Below are 13,875 nucleotides of genomic sequence, written 5' to 3'. Positions count from 1 at the left end.
ACGTGCAAAATATGAGAATAAGTCCTGAAATCTAATACTGGGCATTACTCTGAACACAAGGAAAAGCCTTCATGCTTAGAAAGGGTAACAAAAAATTCAGAGTCCACTGTCAAGAAAGCAAGATGCACTTCTACATCCAGCTCAGCAGACCACATAACACACTAAATGAAATCCAGACTCTAAGTACTCTGTGCACTAGACAGTTGAGATCCAGGAAAATCCAAATCTTCCTGCTTTTTCACAGTAAACAATTCAAATTGGCTTTTTCTCCCCATTCCTGTATATACACGAACTTCATTAACAAACATGTATCAAAAAGGTGCTTGAGGACAAACCAGTAATTGCTCTTTTATAACAAATCAGAAGTTACTGAGAAAATCTTCTATAAAGAGTCTGTCAAAAGAAGTCCCTTAAGGATTAGCAAAAGAGAAATCCTCTGTCAGATATATTTCTCTCAACAGCAGTGAAAGGGCTGAGTATCAGAAGATCTTAGAAAATATCCTTTCCTGCTCTCAGAAGGAGGATCTGAATAGTGCTGCCTTCTTCAGAAGCACAGATTCTATTTCTTCCCTTTTGTTTTTATACAAGCTCTACTTTTCACAGCAAATACAATGTTTAGCAACTACTAGAGCAACAACATTGATTCATTCCTCATTTCACTGGTATTTTTATTGGCTAGGACAGTACCTTCAGGAACATTTGCTTATCATCAATGAAAAGCAATTAATGACATTTCAGCTAGCTACATATCTTCAAATAATAGCCCACATCATGTCTAGGGAATACACAGAGTTAGACTATTTTTTTTTTAAATGCAGAAAGAGTAGAGAGTCATCTTTGCTAGTCAGACATTTGCTCTTTCAATATGTAAGGAATTTCTGTGGAAGTCTCGTTTTAAATAGTCAGAATCCTGACACATGTCAAAGCCTTTCAAACTCACAGTTTGAGAAATTAGTATTTAACATGCTGTCAATGAGGAGCCATCAAGTTTATTGTCTTAAAATAAATTGGACAACTCTTTTATTTTGACTTGTCACTTGAGCTTACATCACTAAGAGAATGCAGCATCTGTCCCACTCTGATCTGCTGGGAAATAAACTGCCATCGACAGGCACTAGGAACAACACAGGAGTTCTTCCTCCACAGCAAATGGACCAGCATGTGCCAGCACCAGCACAGCCACATCCATTCACCTACTGGACTGAAACAGTACCTATGCTTTTTGTAAATGCTTTTCTGACTGCAGTTTATCAGGCTTCCCTGGATTGTATGCCCTGAGCACAAACTGATAGCAAGACAGAAAATCACTCCCATTTTTAGCCTATGAACAGACCTCCTTCTTTGCCAATGTTTATGTTTTTCAAATACTGTCCAGTTTCCAGCATTCAATTTTTTTTTCACCACAGCAATTCCTTTCCAGAAAAAAAAAAAATTAAAACCTTAGGCTGGCAAATTATGTACTACCACAACTATTAATAAACAGTTGTTGTAACCTAAAAGCAAACAAGGGTTTTGTTTCTATGCCACAAGTGGGCCATTAAGGGGGAAAAAAAAAGAGGTGGCTGTTCACTGAATCAGAGCCTTTTTCTTTATCACAGAATTGGCAGTATTTCCTATGTAGAAAGGGAAATCTCATCTTGAAACCAGCTACTGCACATGGAGAGGCTCCACACACTGCAAACTGCCAGCCTCCAGGGCACAGCTGGACTGTCACTTGGAAAGCACAGTGTCACATGAAGCACCCACACAAATACTTGCACTGTCCATTGGTTTTGTACCAATCTTCAGCTGCTCGTAAAAATCTTACACTTGTAGAAGTTACCACACCCTGGTTCATCAAATCAAGCAAACCTATGAGTCCAACAGGTTAACTGTCTGAATTCATGATTCCCATGTTAAGTTTCTGCTGGTTTTCCCCCCCTAAACATCTCATGCAATGTACTTTTATCAGTAATATCTCAGAATGCTCAAGAGAGTCCAAACTGCAATGCAGAACTTTTCCAATGTAAAGCTCAATATAGAAATAAAAATAACTTATACATATAACCAATTTAACAATAGTAACCTATTGCTATTTCTTTTTGTTATTAAAAAGAGTGTCTGTGGGCTGATCACGAACAGGTCACCAAGTGCAGCACTCATAATTACTTGGCTCACTTAGCAATTCTGGAACAGATGAACCATATAAAAGACACCCTTAAATCACACATAAATCCTTCTCATGCAAATACTCATGGCATACAACACCAAAACCTTTTTAATAGGAAAAACCAAATTCAAAACTTTAAACCTTGTAGTTTCTGGTTTTCAACATCTTAAATAAACATGAAACATTTTTCCAATAGATGCAACTAAATGAACTAGTGAATTCTAAGCTAATGAGTTACAGGCATCCTTCTCAAGTCAACACAATCAACAGGAATGGAAAACTATCAACCACAACGTTAGATATTTGTTGTAATTGTAAAGCTGAATGCCAAGCCTCAAAGGGGCCCTATTGAAAGTAAAGCACATTCCCTATCTACTTCTCTACTTCCACTCACACCATACATGCTACTCCATATTAAGATGTGCTTTTCTTCAGGTATCCCTAAGGGGAATCAAATTAAAATGCTTACAACATGTGCTGGTTAAAGGTGTTGACAGCGTGAATTTTTGCCAGTTAGAAGTTCCAAGTTCAAGCTGTTTGGACATTTTATCTTTACAATAAAAAGCTTCATTTGGAAACCTTATCAGTAGTCTACCTTTAGATTCAGAAGAGAGGAGTTCTCCTGAAAAATCTGATTCCTTGAGATGATACTTCATAATTTATATACTTTAAAACCTCACCTTGCACCCTTACCAAGGCAATACATGGCCCTAAGGGCCACTGGTTGGTTGATTAATTTGAACAGCAAGAGAGTCATTAGAATTCCTCAAAACAGTGACAATTCCCTGGTTATTCTAGCTTAAAAACAAGAAATCAACAGAAAATTCTCCTTGTGTAAGTCCATAAGCTGATTCTATGTCTGCAGAATAAATCATAAACTTAAGATATTTTTTGATTCATCACAAAATTAACATACATCTTAGAACATTTGGTAAACAATTTTCTAAAGCATTAATAATTACGGCTTTCCTAACACAGACTTCAAGAGAAAAATCTGACTGTCCTAGATTTTAAAGGAAACATCTTGTGATAGGCAGTGAGTTAGTGAAGCACAGTCAGGCTTTGAATGTGAACAGTCCTGTTTGCATCAGCAGGCAGCTCTTCAGTTCCCAGCCTCTCTAAATCATACTTTGATTATAGACTCTGCCTGGATGATGAGCACCTCTCTCCCTAAACTGCCTTGGATCAGGTACAGCAGCTACTTCAGGAAACCCACTCATATATCCCTCTCATTCTATGGGAACTGTGGAGCTTTTTGCTGTGCTCTGACTTGCAGCAGCACCTCTCAGTGTTCCAAGTAAGCTGAGACCATTCTGATGCCTTCTCACAGTTCAGGCATTGTTCTGCTGCAGCATAGGCTGTGACCTCCTTGAGCAGCATTCTAGTTACTGTCAGAGTGCAAGTGGAGCTTCTTCCCCAGCTGAATCAATCTGGCTGCAAGCAGGGATCAGCACAGAGATCAGGTGCACAGCAAGAATGGGGCATAGAAAAGAATGCAAATAAGAATACAGGCATTCAAAGTGAAGACATAATATAAGATACTAAGAAGTTAAAATGGTTTCCAGAAACTGAAGAGTCGTATATGAATTCTCATCTCTTTTATTGAGAAAAGTCTCAATAAAATCCTTGAATAAATCCTGATCATTAGTGAGTTCTGAAGCAACAAGTTTATGTAGTGAGCAAGAACTCTGGAGTGCATTTATAAAGCTTCTCAGGTGGGAAAAGCAAAGACTTTTAACAAAGCTATGAACCAAGGCATGCCAGCCTTCACACCACAGATATACTCAACTACAGCAATAGCACTTAACTGGCATTTACAGACACTGAACTCTTGCACCTGCCTTAGAAAACTCTGTGGAATACCAAAATTTCAAAGTCACAATCTGAAAAATTTAACTCTTAGAAGAAGAAATTTAGAATATTTTTGTTAGTCTAAAAGAGCAACAAATGAGGACAATGAAAAGTATCAGCAGTGTAGAAGCAATGCCAGGACTGGCAGATACTGGTTCTCTTCCTGTGACAGTTACATGTGCTCGGATCTTTTTCAAGCTGGTTACAAGAGTTTTATCAGACACAACTTTCAGACTCCAGACCAATTTGCAAACAATGTCTGTTGCCTGCTGCCTTACAGTTTTCTATTTCAGTACAGTAATTCATGGGTTTGGTACATTATAAAGAGCAAAATTGTCAAGGGACATGAATGCTTTTATCAAACAAACCATCCCATTCCACAAAGTCTGTCCTCTGACACACACCAACTGCACTGTTCTACTTATCAACTTTTCTATTTCTGTTCTCATTTACTAGGCTCTCTATTCACAATTCATCTACCATTTTAAAATCTCAGTTTACTAAATTTCAAATGGGCCAGGTAACTGTCTAATTTTGGGGATATTTAGGCTCAAAAAAGGAGGCAGTTAAAAAAGAATAAAATTACTTGCATTAATAGGACTGCTGATGCACTGAAGTTATGGAAAGAACAACTACACCACTACATCTGGAATGGAAAAGTGCTGCACCAGTGGAAAATACATTTTATGGCCTTGGCTTACTTTGGGATTATTAAACCATGGATACTTAGTACAGTTATTTACACAGTCCCATGATGTAAGAAGCTTTCTATTATATCTGAGTGGGGAAAGTTTTGGAATACCAGAGTTAAGTAACACTCTCCCAGACACCCAAACATTCCCTTTGTGGAGGGGAAGCTCAGTGCTACCAATCTGAAATCTCACTGAAGGCTGCACAGGGAGTTCAGACACCTCCTTCAGGTAATGATTGTACCAAATCTTGTCCTCTTAAACAAGTAACTCAGTTCTTTCAGGATTCTCTTCATGATTTCAGGAGCACTAATAGCAAAGTCTTGTCTTTGAACAAAAGTGACCAAGAGCATGTGTCCTACAAGCACATTCAGTGAACAGAGAGATATGCTGCACAGAAATCTTCCACTTGTTAAGAGAATGCAATGGGTTTTGTGGAATATTTATTGTGCTTTTTATATAAGTGTCCCATCAGCAGATATCTGAACTAACAGACAGTTTTGTACTAAAAAAATCCAACTAAGTCATGAAAACATCCTCCCACTTCCAGATTAAAACCCCATTAGTCAATTACCTTTTTACCACATCTCTTAACAGCTTCAGGTAATCAAACAAATCAAACAGTTCAGGTTACTTGAACAAATTCTATGCAATGAAACTGATAGTCTGAAAAAGTTTTTCCAAGACTTGAAATAATCTAAATAATTATGCTTTCCCCTCCAATACTTTAAATAATCTAAATAATTACAATTTTTTTTTTAAAGTTGAAACTACCCAAATTCAATCCTTGACCTTATTAAGAGTTTGAGCTCCGAGCTAGCTAAAAAACTGGCTGATTGCTGGATTATCTCATTCAGTGTGACCAAAATTACCACAAACTCTCTCAGAAACTTTATGAGATGTTCCAATTACCACCCAACAGTCATGAGAAACTGCTCTGCTGCTAAGTTCCCAGTCAGCACCTTTTGAAAGATGGATTGTTCAGAGATGACACAAAGAAAAAGAAGAATATGAGAACCAAAAACATTTAATTATAATTATTCCCGTTCATAAACACTGCATGCTAGCCATAGTCCCTGTGCAATTTGAAATATGCCTTATGTTTATTCACACCTTACAGGATATTTGTTTGAAATAGGTTCACAGCATGAATCTCTGAACACTTCCTACATGTTTGCACAGTATTTAATTGAATGAAAGACCAAAGAGACATGGTGAACCCAGCTATGAGAAAAGCAGAAGACAGACAACAAGCAAACTAAAAAACCACAAACCTGAATAATTTCTAGGCTAAGAATTCCTGAGTTCCTTTTCTTTTTCAAACATAGATATATATCTGCATATGGAACCATTCACATCTGCTTGAAACAAAAAGAACAGCACATAAGTAATTAATATGCCAGTTGAAAGGAATGTCCACAAAAACCAGATCTGAACAGCAAGGATGACCAATTTCAGAGATTACTTTAGAGCTCACTATTAATCTCTGGGCTGCTACCACTGATTAAACCTGTTTGTACTAGTTTTCATCTCCCACAGCTACTAACCAATGAGGCTATCAGAAATAAACTATTGTGAACTGAAGACGTGCATTTGGAGTTGCAATTGTATGCAAACAAGGCAAGCTTCAGTCAGAACTACTTGTTCCAATAAAAGTGTATCCCTCAAAATAGTCAATACCACAAAAGGAAAAGTTTCACTAAGAAATATAGAAAAATCATACTTATATAAGAACAAAGAACAGAGGTTGTAAATCTCTTTAACAATTTCCCTCCTCATGTAGGTGGCTATGTAATTTATTTAAGAATAGACCAAAGAAACCAGAAATCAAAGCATGAAAATTAATTTAAAGTCAGCTGGAGAAAGCTCAACTCTTGCAATAGTATGGCTTAGGGCAAAAAGAGACAAACATTTTCTTCTCAGTTACACATTTCTCTGTAGCAACCACGGCAGATTAAAGGCACGGTTGCCCAGACCATGCATGAGGCTTCAGTTGCCACAGGAAGAAGCAGTTCTAAGTTTCCCCAAAAGAAATTCAGGTGCAGAGAGGTAGTGTTTTCCTTGGCCTGATTGCTTCACGCTCTGAGATGAAGAGCAATGAGATAAAAACGAGGCAGGCGGACTGGAGCATGGCTGAAGCCCTTCCGCAGGCTGCGGGCCGGCAATAACCGCGCACTCAGCGCTTCTGCACGGTCCCGAACCGGGCTTTGCCCGAACGGCCCCAGCGCTGCCGTGCCTGCTCCGTGCTGCCACCTGGCGGCAGCGCTGAAAGCGGCTGCTGACACAACGACGAGCCTTGTCTATAGATCATGTGTGAGCTCCAGACACGATCTCCCCTTCCTCAAAAGTTGCACCTTTCCCTTCTATATACCCTTGTATATAATCTCTACACTCTGTTATCAATCAACGGGATTTTTTGCTGCAAATGAAAAAAAAAATGCTTTTTGATAAAAAAATGAAAAGGCAAAGCAATCTTTTTCTAACATTAAATTAGAAATCCCTAAAAACCCCCAAATTAAACCAGCAATGTCCCACAAGCAGCAGCCAGCACCCATAAGAATGAACTCAGCAGCTGGCAGTCACCAAGCAAACGAGTTAATACAATACAAGTGTCCAGGAAAAACAAACACCAGCCGTACTTGTTTTGTTTTTTCCACATAAAGAAATATCAGGTAATAAATCTATTTTGAAATCTAACCAAGAATCGAAAAGAAAATCCAACACTTTCTCTTCACATAACTAGCCAGCTTGACCACTTCAAAAATCTCATATTACTGCTAGTTAACCAACCATGTAATTCTAATTTGTTATCACAGAGCAGGTACTGTACGTGCTTATTTAGTCCATCCACATGACAGGGTAATTTGTAGTTATATAATTTCATGGTAATTATAGTTGGAATTACTATGTACAAACTGGGCACTTCCAATGCAATTATCAAAAACTAGAGGCTCAGTATTGACATGATTAGTGGAAGCCTTGCAAAACAAAGTATTATTATGTAAGAGTGACTTGGAGGTTGTTTTTCCCTCCTGGCCTAGCTTTGTAATCAATAAGAGACCAAAGACAATATTTTTACCTCCCATGAGCTGATTAAAGTTGCTGATTCTGCTAACATTCGTTATCAAGGATGACACAGTTGTCCAAATGTTACCCCTCCACTGTAGAATTTTAGTGGATAAAAGGAAAAATTATTTTCATTTTAGACTTTAATTGATGAATTTGAAAACAGACACCAGTGCTAATACCCTTTCTGCTACATTCATTACCACACAGTGCTTGGTTTTGACTTGTGTCACAGACACAAGAACACAGAGATAGGCTGGAAAAAAAGCAGCTTCAATATCTGAGACACAGACGTGCCACTGCTGTGTCTGCCTCATTTTTGTACAAGTGGTCCAGGAATTAAAGGGCCTGTCAGGATACATAAATTCTGTAAACTGTTTCTCCCCAATTGTCTTCAGTTTGCAGCTCATGGTCTCATTTGAGAGAGTAATTCAGTGGAGCATCTCCCAGGCTTAAAGTATATGAAGCCCAAGAGATGGTGCTGTCTTCATGTGCTGAGATGGTTAAGCCTTTGTATGAACATCTGGAAATGAAGCACTGGGCACATGCAAATATGCAGAATATCAATTCAAGTCTGCCAATAATATGATCAATAAAAACAAAAGCTAAAACCTGGAAAATTGACAACCATCTCAGGGTTGAAAATTCATAGCAGACAACAAAAAAAGTACTCTCAAAATCTGGCCATTATGGACAAAGACAAGATACCATGCATGAAGTTTGAGTCTCATTGGCAAGGATGGAAAAATAGCTGGCATAAATTCACTTGAATGCAGTATTAAACTAGAATTATTTCACTACAGCTCCTCATCTCATATTCTACCTCACTCACCATGACATGCTGCAAATGTGTACTAGTGGTTGCATCAGTGAGCCAAAATGAGTGTACTCAGTCAAAATCCTGGAAAACTGACAGGGAAGACTGAAGGAGTGGTGAGGAAACAGCAGCTCCACAAGGTTATTTAAGCCAAAGTCCCTCATTCATGAGCCTTTTTATTTTGCTAGTAATATGGCCTATGTTATTACAAGTAGTTTTTAATAAAAAGTTAAGAAGTGAGAAAGATGATCTGAAAGTGAAAACTTTGAAGAAATAGCTTAATGCTCAATTTGTTTGATACTGTTAAAAAAAAAAAAAAAATCACACACGGTTGTAGCTGAAAACAAAAACCAGCTGGCTGGGGAGAAAATGCTACAGGAATGCCACAACTGCAAAATGAAAAATGAGATCTTTCTAAGCACCAAGCTCCCAACTAAAAGAGGAGAAGAGAGAGCAGAATGCTGTGCTGGAGGTTGCTCTTTGGTTGCCCTCCTTCAGTAGAACTGGATGTTAGTTACAGCTGTTTTCAGAAGTGATGGTTTAAACTAGCCTGCAGCAAACTTCTTTTCCTACTTGCTGTATTTCTCTCAGACTTTGCCTATCTCTGTGGTTTCCTTCTGCTTGCTCCCATTCAACCTGCAATGTTTGATTTCCTAGCTCCAGAAGTAGCTGCTAATATTTTGGCAATACAGCCTCTGGTGTGAAGCATATAAAAAGACCTGTAGGCAACACTCACATTTAAGTTACTACACAAAGGAACAGAAGGGGCAGGGTGAACAAGAAGGCAGCACGATGCTTTCCAGCACTGGACAGATCCCTAAACCAGTTTATCAGGCCACCAGATTACATTTTAGTTCAGAACAGACTGTAAATACATTTTACAATATTTAAACATGGAACCTATCCAGTGTGGAATTCCTGCTCTAGAAGGTGGCAAACCCAAGCAAACTGGTATGTGCAAGTTTTCCCTTGCTGTGGGGTGCTTTGGGGACTAGGCAGGGTAAGTATCCTGGTAGTACATCAAGTGAGAAACTGAAACCCTTTCAGAGCAGGAGCTGTGCTGATACCCTTATTGGCAGCAGTGACCTTCCTGAGGAATTAGGCAGTAGCCAACAGAGGCTGCTGCCACTTACCTTGGGGCTGGGCTGCTATTTGAACCAGCAAACAACCTGGTACTTTGGGTTTGATGCTCCCTTGCAAGAGCATTGACCCCATTCTCTATATCCAAACAACAGCAACAAACCCCTTACAATTCCATCTTTATTATGATTACAAGCCAAATCATATTGCCTTTACATCACCTCGAAGAGAAGGCTTTAGAGACCTCCAGGGAAATGAAAGAGCAGCATCTGTTGCTGGGCAGACCTGCAGCCAGAAGTGAGCCTGTCACAGCAGCTGCCCAGCAGGCAGCACCACCCTTGGCCATGGGGCTGCCCAGGAGTCTCCACGGCCCAGAGGACAGCAGGGTGGGTGACAGCCTGGCTGCTGTGCCCACCTGCACCTGGAGTGAGCTCTGAGGGCGCTTGTGCAGCAGCAGGCAGTAATTCCCTGGAGCTCAGGAGAGCAGTGCTATAAATAGATATTCCCAGTGCCTCCCCACGCACGGCGCACTGCGCTGCTTTAACTCTTTTATCAACGTGCACAGAGCACAGAGGGAGCAAAGCCAGCAGGGGCACTGCTTATGCTGCTCTCATCCCCAGCCTTGGGGAGGAGAGTGGCCTCTGCTGGAACAGCAGCGCCAGCAGGCTGGGAGGTCCTCAACACCACAAGCTGCCATCCTGTTTCCACACTCACTGCAGAGCTCTGGCACCCTCCAGTGAGCCACAGCCCAGCTCCTGTGCAGCTCTAGCGCTGTCCCTGTCACAGCAGAGCCTGCAGCCAGCAGCACTGCCCACGGCTGCACACACAGCATGGAGGCTCACATGGAAACCAGACACTGCACTTCCCAGGCCCAGCCAGAGAGGCCACTTTTCCACACAGGGACATGACAAGCCTTCCAAGGGTATGCCGTGGGGAGCTGCATACATAGGAAGTGGGCACCACTTACCAAGAGCTTGGCAAAATACAGACTTCCCCACTGACAGAATGGCACACAGGAGAGATTGCCCCTGCACCAGGATATCCTTATGTTCCCTTAAAGGGGAACAGAAAGACATTGCACCTATATTTCACTTGAGAAGATGGAAAGCTATCAGAAGAGGAATTAATTTTCATCATCTGGTTAAATTCTATCCCTGCCAAACCACTTGCTCAACCTCTAAGGCAAAAGTAAAGTTTTATCTCACACCTGAAAAAAAGACATACACCAAACCATGAGGTTCAAGAAGTTTGACTGTACCTACAAAGCTGACTTAGGAACTCTGCCAGAGTGAATCTCAGACCTCTTGACACCCAGGCAACTACTCCCTCTTCTAGACCCTACTAACAATGGACTTGTCACTCGCTGGTTTAACTCTCAACCTTGGCACTATGGAAGGACCTGGCTCCTTTGAGAGGAGCCCAAGCAGCAAATCCATAAATAATGTTGCCCATACTGCCATGGAAATGTGAGAATTACAGATGGTATTCTCCAGCAAAGAGCTGAATGATTATCTCAGAACCCACTGATAGGAAAACATGTCCTTTTCTTGGAGCATTCTGTTTTTTCTCAAAATACCCAAGCATGACAAATACTCTCAGGCATCAGTTTACCTAATTTTCTTTCAGGACAGAGCTCGTTAGAACCATTTCAGACTCAGTGTCAAATCTCTAATTCTTCAGAGAAACAAGCCTGTCTGCCTCAGTATTTATCTGCTGAAGATTTTGTTCTCTTTGTTATCATCCCTCACAACAACTTACAGCTATATTTCCTGCAGACAACTCTTGCACAACAAGTGTAGAGTGCCACCCGCTCAGATCCTGTACCTCTCCCTTTCCTGTTTACACTACTCCTTCTCAGAGAAAATGCCTGCCTATGCTGCCCACAATAGGATGTTTGGTAACAAGACCTTGCCCTTAGCACTGGCAGAGAGCTGGAAGGTTCCCCAAATGAGTGTGTTTCTGAACTAGGCATATATTGTCCCAAAAGAGCAGAATTTTGTGTTACTGTACAAATGTGATACTTTTGTGGTGCCACACCAGCATCCTTCTTTTTCACCCACTGTGTTATCAGAATGTCACTCCAGGAAAGAGAGTACTAGGAAAAAGCAGAGAAAACTGCTGTTAGGGAAGCGAGGGATGGTCCAGCTCAGAAACACAGGTGAGATGCTTGCCTTTACATGGGATTGATAACCCACATTTCAGCAATGCAGAGAGCAGCACAGATACAGGATAAAAAGGATAAAAAGTGCAAACAAGACAAACATCCAGACTGAACAGGAATGTTTCCAAGAGCAGTTGCTAGAGTTCTGGTCTGGTCCTTTACAGCAGCCAGTTCTCTTCAGTGGCAAGTAAACACATGTATATATTACTTTACCTTTTTCCTCCCCTTTTTTGTTCTTTGGTTCAGCTTCCAGCCTAGTGGAATTGTATTGTACAAACCCCTGCTGTGCTACAAGTCTTCTTTTCAGTTCAATTAACGAGCCATAAATAACACGATGAAGGTGTCAACAAAGAGTGTAATTTATCATAACTTGTCAGAGGAGTGATTCTTAGGACGAGAACGCTCATTCACAGTCTGCTGTAACACACAGAGATTTATTCCTTGCCTGGTACCTCCCTCTACTCCCTTGGCCTGCCAAAATTTATCTTGTGCTGGAACCCTCACAGGTGTATCACTTTGACAAATATGCTGTGAAGTCTGGTATTCATCACAGGCTAGTCTTTGTTGGGAAGGAGGCCGGGAAGAAATAAATTTGTTTTAGAAAGAAGGTGCTTGTGATTCAATGTGCTCAGGGGTATGGGGAGAGGCAGACAGGCTCATTATTTTTAACCTCCCTGTGTCTGCAAGAGGAGAAAACAAGGTAATGTAGTTGATGTGACATTACAGTTCCTGACTTCATTACTTGCTGCCTGGTTAAACAAGCACCTAGGCAATTACTACAACTGCAGTCTTGCTCAGCTTTGCTTTTGCCTCACACTTGCCTCCAACAGGAAGGGCAATTGATAAGTGCACTTTATGGAGGAGAATTTTTCTCACATCCAAGCCCTTAACATAAATTTAAATTCATGAGCTCAAAGGCAGTTCTTAAAAGGCCCAACTAGACATGAAGCTACTAAAGCCATTTTGGACACCCAAGGCAGCATTGTAAGACAGTAGACTGAGGCAGAAGAGAGTCTCAAACAAGATTGAGATCTGGCTTTACTTCTATGCAAGGATAAAAAGCTAAATCAGTCCCACTGCTCCAGATTTACAATGCTTCAAAATCCATCTGCAGTTCTGTCTTCCTTGTAAACATAAAGTGCAACATTTACTGAATGTGGCCTGAAACAAATACTCATAGATCCATACTGGAATTTTCAGCATGCAAGAACAAAGGCAAATTCAGCTGCAGCTGAACTGGATGTCTGCAAGAAGGCATCCTGCCTGTAACAGTCTCAACCAGGCATGAAGATTTATCATTGCCAAAAACTAGTTTGACATTCTGAATGCAAACTGGCACAATTCTACCAGCACTGAGACTAAAGGTAACTTGAAAGTAATTCCTTTTTAGAGTGTTAATACAAGAAACCCTCCAAACTGTCATACTGGAGTAGTACATGCCAAACAGTCTTCTACGTGTGATACAGAAGAAGAAGGAGAAAGCTCAACAGTAAAACATTTTTAAAAAAACCAAACCCAAAACTACCTGGATATGATAGAAATATTTGCTGGGAAAACAAGTCAAGAACAAGGCATTTTACTCCTTGATCTTCAGACTGACCAAATAATGTTTTGACAGTTAATGTCAATCCCCTAACCTGTTATCCTACAGGTTTGAAAAGTCAGTGGGTTCCCATACCTCTCTGAAGAATGTGCAGCTTGAGGCCCTTCCTCAGCAAACCAGCCCATTTCTTTTAAGCATTGAAATCCTTATAATTTAATACAGTTATGTTAATTTTGTGCTTTTGAGATTGACCTTAGTACTACCACAGTGTTTTTATTCAAAAAAGAAAATGAGCTTTGTAGTGGCTGCAAAAGCCAAGCACAGAGAAAGGCACAGGCAGCCTAGACTTGTACACTTGCAAAAAACTTTCATCTGCCTTTTCCTTTTTTTTTTTTTTTCTTAAGAGAAAGAAGGAAAGAAAGAATTTTTCCAACTTGGACCTGACAGTCTCTTGGTTCAAGAAATACCTGATTAGCATTACAGCAGCAACATGCTAAACAAATTAACTGCTGTGGGGTC

General features: G+C 40.4%; 1 protein-coding gene across 3 annotated transcripts in view; it reads right to left on the bottom strand.

The window, feature by feature from the left end:
* RORA (RAR related orphan receptor A) overlaps positions 1-13,875 on the bottom strand; it is a 327,797-nt gene that overhangs the window by 182,229 nt on the left and 131,693 nt on the right. The window lies entirely within an intron of this gene.

The sequence above is a fragment of the Oenanthe melanoleuca genome, chromosome 10, assembly GCF_029582105.1.
Source record: "Oenanthe melanoleuca isolate GR-GAL-2019-014 chromosome 10, OMel1.0, whole genome shotgun sequence".
Taxonomy (NCBI): domain Eukaryota; kingdom Metazoa; phylum Chordata; class Aves; order Passeriformes; family Muscicapidae; genus Oenanthe; species Oenanthe melanoleuca.
This window is presented reverse-complemented; position numbering and strand designations above follow the sequence as displayed.